The sequence below is a fragment of the Oncorhynchus nerka genome, linkage group LG12, assembly GCF_034236695.1.
Source record: "Oncorhynchus nerka isolate Pitt River linkage group LG12, Oner_Uvic_2.0, whole genome shotgun sequence".
NCBI lineage: Eukaryota > Metazoa > Chordata > Actinopteri > Salmoniformes > Salmonidae > Oncorhynchus > Oncorhynchus nerka.
In genome coordinates, this window is record NC_088407.1 from 77,184,760 (window position 1) to 77,194,650 (window position 9,891).

Sequence of the window (9,891 nt, forward strand, 5' to 3'; positions counted from 1 at the left end):
GGAAATCAACAAACCATGAAAAGACTTTGCCTTTGTTTAGGCCTGTTTGTTTGCCAATTAGGGTGTGCAACGTCAATAAGTGGTCTGCCGTACGGTCATTTGGTAAAAATCCAATTTGACATTTGCTGAGTGCATTGTTTTCACTGAGGAAATGTATGGGTCTGCTGTTAATGATAACGCAGAGGATTTTCCCAAGGTTGCTGTTGACGCAAATCCCACGGTAGATATTGGGGTTAAATTTGTCTCCACTTTTATGGAATGGGGTGATCAGTCTTTGGTTCCAAATATTGGGAAATATGCTAGAGTTGAGGATGATGTTAAAGAGTTTAAGTATAGCCAATTGGAATTTGTGGTCTGTATATTTTATCATTTAATTTAGGATGCCATCAACCCCACAGGCCTTTTTGGGTTAGAGGGTTTGTATTTTGTCCTGAAGTTCATTGAATGTAATTGGAGAATCCAGTGGGTCCTGGTAGTCTTTAATAGTTGATTCTAAGATTTGTAATTGATCAGGTATATGTTTTGCTGTTTGTTCTTTGTTATGGAGCAAAAAAGATTGGAGAAGTGGTTTATCCATACATCTCCATTTTGGATAGATAACTCTTTGTGTTGTTGTTTGTTTAGAGTTTTTCAATTTTCCCAGAAGTGGTTAGAGTCTATGGATTCTTCAATTACATTGAGCTGATTTCTGACGTGCTGTTCCTTCTTTTTCCGTAGTGTATTTCTGTATTGTTTTAGTGATTCACCATTGTCAAGGTGTTTGGTTTTCTGGGTCTCTATTTTATTGGTTGGATAGGTTTCTCCATTTCTTTCTTAGGCTTTTGCATTCTTCATCAAACAATTTGTCATTGTTGTTAATCTTTCTTAGATTGTCTACATGAAAAACAAATATTTGATATACTGTTTAGGTTTTCTACTGCCAAGTTTACATCTTCACTATTACAGTGAAACATTTTGTCCAGGAAATTGCCTAGAAGGGATTAAATTTGTTGTTGCCTAATATATATATTTGTAGATTTCCACATGACTTTCCTTCCATCCATAGCATTTCTTAATAGTATTCAGTTCCTTTGATGGCTCATGATGGCTCATGATTGAGCAAAGCTCTGTTCAAGTAGAATATGATTTTGGTGTGATCTGATAGGGGTGTCAGTGGACTGACTGTGAGCGCTCCAAGAGACTCTGGGTTGAGGTCAGTGATAAAGTAGTCTACAGTACTACTGCCAAGAGATGAGCTATAGGTGTACCTACCATAGGAGTCCCCTCGAAGCCTACCATTGACTATGTACATACCTAGCGTCCGACAGAGCTGCAGGAGTTCTGTTTTTGTTGGTTATGTGGTTGTAGTTTGTCTAGGGGGGAATATGGGGGAGGGAATGTTGTCACCTGCAGGCAGGTGTTTGTCCCTCTGTGTGCTGAGGGTGTCAGGTTCTTGTCCAGTTCTGGTATTTAGGTTGCCACAGACTAGTACATGTCCCTGGGCCTGTAGATGGTTGATCTCCCCCTCTAGGATGGAGAAGATATCATTGTTAAAGTATTGGGATTTTATTGGGGGGATATAGGTACAGTATATGGAGCAACGGCTCTGGAGCAACAAACTGCCCTTGCTGTCTCTGCCTGGCTGGTTCCCCTCTCTCCACTGGGATTATTTGCCTTTATCCCTATTACAGGGGCAGAGTCACTGGCTTACTGGTGCTCTTCCATGCCATCCCTAGAAGGGGTGCGTCACTTGAGTGGGTTGAGTCACTGACGTGATCTTCCCCCTTGGGTTGTGCTGTGGCGGAGATCTTTGTGGGCTATACTCGGCCTTGTCTCAGGATGGTAAGTTGGTCGTTGAAGATATCCCTCTAGTGGTGTGGGGGCTGTGCTTTGGCAAAGTGGGTGGGGTTATATGCTGCCTGTTTGGCCCTGTCCGGGGGTATCATTGGATGGGGCCACAGTGTCTCCTGACCCCTCCTGTCTCAGCCTCCAGTATTTATGCTGCAGTAGTTTATGTGTCGAGGGGCTAGGGCGAGTCTGTTATATCTGGAGTACTTCTCCTGTCTTATCCGGTGTCCTGTGTGAAATTAAGTATGCTCTCTCTAATTCTCTCTTTCTTTCTCTCTCTCGGAGGACCTGAGCCCTAGGACCATGCCTCAGGACTACCTGGCATGATAACTCCTTGTTGTCCCCAGTCCACCTGGCCGTGCTGCTGCTCCATTTTCAACTGTTCTGCCTGCGGCTATGGATCCCAGACCTGCTGTTTTCAACTCTCTAGAGACAGCAGGAGCGGTAGAGATACTCTTAATGACCGGCTATGAAAAGCCTTCTGACATTTACACCTGAGGTGCTGACTTGCTGCACCCTCGACAACTACTGTGATTATTATTATTTGACCATGCTGGTCATTTATGAACATTTGAACATCTTGGCCATGTTCTGTTATGATCTCCACCCGGCACAGCCAGAAGAGGACTGGCCACCCCACATAGCCTGGTTCCTCTCTAGGTTTCTTCCTAGGTTTTGGCCTTTCTAAGGAGTTTTTCCTAGCCAACGTGCTTCTACACCTGCATTGCTTGCTGTTTGGGGATTTAGGCTGGGTTTCTGTACAGCACTTTGAGATATCAGCTGATGTAAGAAAGGCTTTGTAAATAAATATGATTTGATTTAGGTAGCACACATGAAGACATTTTTCTCTGTTGAGATCATTTCCTTATTCATTTCTAGCCAGATGTAAAATGTTCCTGTTTGGACAAATTAATAAAGTGGGTTAGCTATATACCGAATTAGCATACCCCCTGAGACGCTTCCCTGTTTCACCTGGTAGTTTGGTGGATGGGACTACCAGCTCTCTGTAACCTAGAGGGCAACCAGTGGGTCCGTCTCCTTTATACCATGTTTCTTGTAGGATGACGATGTCTATATTTCCAAGTTCTTTGATGAAGTCTGGGATCCTGCTCTTTAGGCCAATGGCAGAAGACCTCCAACCCTGTTGTTATCCAGTATGAGATAGTAAAAGCTTTGTGTTCCATATTGTCTAGTGTTCTTCTCTCTCTCTCACACACACACACACACACACACACTTGGTAGTGCTCTCTCTCTCACACACTCAGTAGTTCTCTCTGTCTCTCTTTCATGCACACGTAGTTCCGCAACGGTCCCGTCTTCTTTTCTCTGGAAGGAGTCTGGAGACTAAAAATAAATGATGTCTTGATCTGGGTTCATATGTAGAATAACGTGTGTTTTACAGTGTTACGTCTTGATCTGGGTTTGTATGTAGAATAATGTGTGTTTTACAGTGTTACGTCTTGATCTGGGTTCATATGAAGAATAATGTGTGTTTTACAGTGTTACGTCTTGATCTGGGTTCATATGAAGAATAATGTGTGTTTTACAGTGTTACATCTTGATCTGGGTTCATATGAAGAATAATGTGTGTTTTACAGTGTTACGTCTTGATCTGGGTTCATATGAAGAATAATGTGTGTTTTACAGTGTTACGTCTTGATCTGGGTTTGTATGTAGAATAATGTGTGTTTTACAGTGTTACGTCTTGATCTGGGTTCATATGAAGAATAATGTGTGTTTTACAGTGTTACGTCTTGATCTGGGTTCATATGTAGAATAACGTGTGTTTTACAGTGTTACGTCTTGATCTGGGTTTGTATGTAGAATAACGTGTGTTTTACAGTGTTACGTCTTGATCTGGGTTTGTATGTAGAATAACGTGTGTTTTACAGTGTTACGTCTTGATCTGGGTTCATATGTAGAATAACGTGTGTTTTACAGTGTTACGTCTTGATCTGGGGTCATATGAAGAATAATGTGTGTTTTACAGTGTTACGTCTTGATCTGGGTTCATATGAAGAATAATGTATGTTTTAGCTGTTAACCTCCTCCCCATATAGTCCCTTTGGTGCTTAAACAGATCCAGAACCAGCTTTACTCTCCCCTCAAACCCAGACCCGGGGAATGTAGGGTACTATAGCATGTGGTCGGTTTCACTTCTGCTAGTGAACACTGCACAATAGCATTCTTACCCCCCTTCAAACTGAATTGTTCCATTTGACTCTATTCGCTCCGTTTCACACCATAGTTCATTTTGGATGCGAGCTACCCAGTCTACACTCCTCATCTCAATCCCTACTTCTCAACAAACCTGCCCATAGAAGTATTGTATTTGAATCTTCATAGAATAATTGTATGGACCTTTTTGGAGTTTCAGCCAGTGCAATTACTTTGGCTGTTTGAGTGAGCAGTCATTGAAAATCTAAACGAAATCTGCACAAATGCTTTTCCTCTCTTTGTTTATCTAAAGCAACCAAGCGTAACAAAGCAGGTGCTTCCTGTTAGTGGAGTGTGTGACCCATTTACATTACATTTACATTTAAGTCATTTAGCAGACGCTCTTATCCAGAGCGACTTACAAATTGGTGCATTCACCTTATGACATCCAGTGGAACAGCCACTTTACAATAGTGCATCTAAATCTTTTAAGGGGGTGAGAAGGATTACTTTATCCTATCCTAGGTATTCCTTAAAGAGGTGGGGTTTCAGGTGTCTCCGGAAGGTGGTGATTGACTCCGCTGTCCTGGCGTCGTGAGGGAGTTTGTTCCACCATTGGGGGTCCAGAGCAGCGAACAGTTTTGACTGGGCTGAGCGGGAACTGTACTTCCTCAGTGGTAGGGAGGCGAGCAGGCCAGAGGTGGATGAACGCAGTGCCCTTGTTTGGGTGTAGGGCCTGATCAGAGCCTGGAGGTACTGAGGTGCCGTTCCCCTCACAGCTCCGTAGGCAAGCACCATGGTCTTGTAGCGGATGCGAGCTTCAACTGGAAGCCAGTGGAGAGAGCGGAGGAGCGGGGTGACGTGAGAGAACTTGGGAAGGTTGAACACCAGACGGGCTGCGGCGTTCTGGATGAGTTGTAGGGGTTTAATGGCACAGGCAGGGAGCCCAGCCAACAGCGAGTTGCAGTAATCCAGACGGGAGATGACAAGTGCCTGGATTAGGACATGCGCCGCTTCCTGTGTGAGGCAGGGTCGTACTCTGCGGAGTCGCTCTGTATAAGAGCGTCTGCTAAATGACTTAAATGTAAATGTAATGTTGTAGAGCATGAACCTACAGGAACGGGCCACCGCCTTGATGTTATTTGAGAACGACAGGGTGTTGTCCAGGATCACGCCAAGGTTCTTAGCGCTCTGGGAGGAGGACACAATGGAGTTGTCAACCGTGATGGCGAGATCATGGAACGGGCAGTCCTTCCCCGGGAGGAAGAGCAGCTCCGTCTTGCCGAGGTTCAGCTTGAGGTGGTGATCCGTCATCCACACTGATATGTCTGCCAGACATGCAGAGATGCGATTCGCCACCTGGTCGTCAGAAGGGGGAAAGGAGAAGATTAATTGTGTGTCGTCTGCATAGCAATGATAGGAGAGACCATGTGAGGTTATGACAGAGCCAAGTGACTTGGTGTATAGCGAGAATAGGAGAGGGCCTAGAACAGAGCCCTGGGGGACACCAGTGGTGAGAGCACGTGGTGAGGAGACAGATTCTCGCCACGCCACCTGGTAGGAGCGACCTGTCAGGTAGGACGCAATCCAAGCGTGGGCCGCGCCGGAGATGCCCAACTCGGAGAGGGTGGAGAGGAGGATCTGATGGTTCACAGTATCGAAGGCAGCCGATAGGTATAGAAGGATGAGAGCAGAGGAGAGAGAGTTAGCTTTAGCAGTGCGGAGCGCCTCCGTGATACAGAGAAGAGCAGTCTCAGTTGAATGACTAGTCTTGAAACCTGACTGATTTGGATCAAGAAGGTCATTCTGAGAGAGATAGCGGGAGAGCTGGCCAAGGACGGCACGTTCAAGAGTTTTGGAGAGAAAAGAAAGAAGGGATACTGGTCTGTAGTTGTTGACATCGGAGGGATCGAGTGTAGGTTTTTTCAGAAGGGGTGCAACTCTCGCTCTCTTGAGGACGGAAGGGACGTAGCCAGCGGTCAGGGATGAGTTGATGAGCGAGGTGAGGTAAGGGAGAAGGTCTCCGGAAATGGTCTGGAGAAGAGAGGAGGGGATAGGGTCAAGCGGGCAGGTTGTTGGGCGGCCGGCCGTCACAAGACGCGAGATTTCATCTGGAGAGAGAGGGGAGAAAGAGGTCAGAGCACAGGGTAGGGCAGTGTGAGCAGAACCAGCGGTGTCGTTTGACTTAGCAAACGAGGATCGGATGTCGTCGACCTTCTTTTCAAAATGGTTGACGAAGTCATCTGCAGAGAGGGAGGAGGGGGGGAGGGGGAGGAGGATTCAGGAGGGAGGAGAAGGTGGCAAAGAGCTTCCTAGGGTTAGAGGCAGATGCTTGGAATTTAGAGTGGTAGAAAGTGGCTTTAGCAGCAGAGACAGAAGAGGAAAATGTAGAGAGGAGGGAGTGAAAGGATGCCAGGTCCGCAGGGAGGCGAGTTTTCCTCCATTTCCGCTCGGCTGCCCGGAGTCCTGCTGGGCAGTGGATTTGAGAGAGCGAGTGAGAGAGAGAGAGAAAGGGGGACCTTGACTTTTGACACTCTTTATTGAGACATCCACACAGAAACAGAGATACAAAGACAGAGAGAAAATGGGAGAAGGAAAGATAGTGTGAAAGATAGGTAAGAGTGTGTGAGACATACTATACTTATTGTGTACACAGCCGCGGGTAGTAGCTACAGCACCCCCTGAATTGAAGAAAGAAAAACATTATTTAAAAAAAACATTGGGGAACACAAAAGTAGTGCACTGGTCCTTTACTAGTAATAGTGGACCTATATAGAAGTCTGTAGTGCAGGCAACAACAACAACCAAATGTACTTGTATAATTAAGAACAATATCTTGCAGGATTTAATTGTTGGAATTATAAGAGTTTTTGCCCTGTGCCTTTCTTTCCGATTTTCATTCTAATGGAATCCGGAAAGATCCAAATGCTGTACTCAAACATTTACATAAAAAGGTACGAAGTTATGGGCAAAGACTCAAAACATCCACATCAAATGGAATATTTGTCTTCATCAATAACATGGAAAACAACCACTTTTTGTGCAGTATTAATTTACCATCCTCACAAACCACTTAATATAAATGATTGTACATAGGCTGGTCATCTAGGTTTGTACCTGTAGACTTTACAAAACAAGGCACAAAACAGTAATAGAGCACATTGAGACGTCAGGAAGTTTGTGAGGATGTGATGATGTGATGTGATGATGTGATGTGGATGTGATGATGTGGTGATGTGATGATGATGTGGTGATGTGATGTGGTGATGTGATGATGTGGCTCAGTTGGTAGAGCATGGTGCTTGCAACACTAGTGTTGTGGGTTTGATTCCCACAGGTGACCAGTACAAAAAAGTATGAATCATTGTGCACTCACTACTGTAAGCTGTTCTGGATAAGAGTGTCTACTAAAAAGTAATGAATATATCATTTCAGTTTTCATATAGAAATAAATTGTATTTGAAAAGTATATCAAGAAAAACATATATCAAGCAAATATTTTTATATTCCACAGGTATTATCAGATTAACTTTTTTGTACAGATAATTATCAGACTCAAATGACAAATGCTGGTAAACTCTCAAATACATTAAATAATGCAGAAAATGCAGAAAAGTGATGCACTGGGCCTTTACTAGTCCTGTATTAGCAGACTGATATAAACTTCTTCAGCGCATCCCAACCCCTTCTGCAAAAAAAATCACAGCACCCCCACCCCCAAACTACTTCCCGCTACTATGATTGTGCAACGACTCTGTAGACAGCAAACACATAGGTGCACTATTTCCCCCGGCCCTAACACTCAAGTTGTACAGAAATAGAGCACCTTACCGTAAATTAAGCCTGAGATATTGCCCTAATCCAATGATAGGGGAATAACAGAGACCCTGCCAGACGATGGAAGCCACTTAGTGTATTAACTCCCATTGTTACAGTGTATGGGGAAGTTATCAAGAACACGCACACCACAGGAGGCTGGTGAGGGGGGGTGGGCTCATAATAATGTCCGGAACGAAGCAAATGGAATAGCATCAAACACCTGGAAACCATGTGTTTGATGTATTTGTTACCATTCCACCTATTCTGCTCCAGTCATTAGAAAGAGCCCGTTCTCCCCAAAAAAGGTTCCGCCAAACTCCTGTGACGCATAGACACACACACCATCAGCTGATCTGGTCACGAAGGTCATGAGAAAAGGAATACAGAACTGTAAAGAGAGAGAGAGAAAAAAATCACATCAACAGCTCACATCCCTCAAACTCTCACAGCCAACTCCCATTCCAAACTATTAGTGTTGAGCTTAAACTTTCCACTCCTGACTATACTTCTCTTCTGCGTGTTCAGCGGAAAGTCAAGCCTGAAGCCCCACCCAGAGTCACCCTGTGGTCAGGATTGTATTCATTAGTGCATGCAAACTGTAAAATAAAATAAAAGTTAAATGTGTGGCAACCAGCTGCAATAGGATTGTGCCTTTGCTCAACAAAAATGTTGTGTAAAAATGTTGACCAAACTCACAATCCCATTGCAGCTGGTAACCTTACAATTGTACAATATATATATTTTTTTACAGTGCAATGGCAAATGTTTTAAAATGTTGTGCAACAGGAAAATGAAAATACACTTTTCTTATTGGACATGTCCAGATAGTCCCTCACTGTTTTAGTCCCTTTTCTTCCATTTGGTGCCAAATGAATGCACTCAGCAGCAGGACTCAGAACAGGAAGAGAATACTGCTGTCTAAAGGTTTGGTGATTGTAGAATCACGAGTTCTGTGACTGGCTGGCTGGCATTATTAAGCATTACATAAGAGAGTGAATATAATGACTCAGTAATTATCAAGAAGAGAAGTACAAGTAACATATCATCTATAACTACTGCTTTCTATGGAACAGCCAAACCGGGTAGAATGGCTTCTCGAAGTTGAACATGAAAAGTTGTTTTTGTTGTTAGTCATGGAATGCAGTTCAACTGTCATTCCTTTCATGTTTTGATTCAACTTTTAATGAAGACTGACAGTGGCAAACTTTTGCAATTAATAACATATAGCCTACACCTGAACTATCAGTTTACTCTACCTAATTCACAACCATGAATGATATTCAGTTTTTCTCCAATACAGGTCATTCAAAATGGAATGTTTAATCAATCCTTTTAAGGGCAACTTAAAGGCATTCCATTTGTTACCCACCACCAGAAAGAGCAGTGTGCTTACCAGGTTCGTTAGAAGGTCATTTAGCACCCTCTAATGGGCTATGTAGGTTAACTAGGCAGCAAGTCAGTTAAGAACAAACTCTTATTTACAATGATGGCCTACCCCGGCCAACACTGGGCCAACTGTGCACCGGCCTACGGGACTCCCAATCACAACCGAATGTGATGTAGCCTGGATTCGAACCAGGTACTGTGACACCTCTTGCACTGAGATGCAGTGTTTTAGACCACTGCGCCACTACAGTAAAGAAAATCAAATGTGCAGGTTTTTAAATAAAGCAAAAGGCCAGGGATAGATTTTCCAGAAAGAATTGCAATATGGGAAATATATAGAGAAGAATATTAGAGTTTTAAAAACTGTGTGCACTCAAATGGATAAAATCTGTAAAGCCATGGGGACTTTTGGTATACGGTGCTCTTTGAATATGGGTAGTGTGTGGGACTGGAAGAAAAACAATGAGGATAACAGCCACCACTTAGAAAAATGAAAAATGTTTTTTTTAAATGTATGGTGGGGTTTCCTTAGATTTCAGACAAACAAAGAGATGTAATGGGTTCACACAAAAATATGTTGCATAAAGCTTACTTAATTATTACATATTTTAACCAATCAGGCCCTCGAGGACTGGAGTTGCCCAACCTGCAGGTGTCCACTCGCCTAAATACATCATATTAATTCATGAGATAGCTCACCAC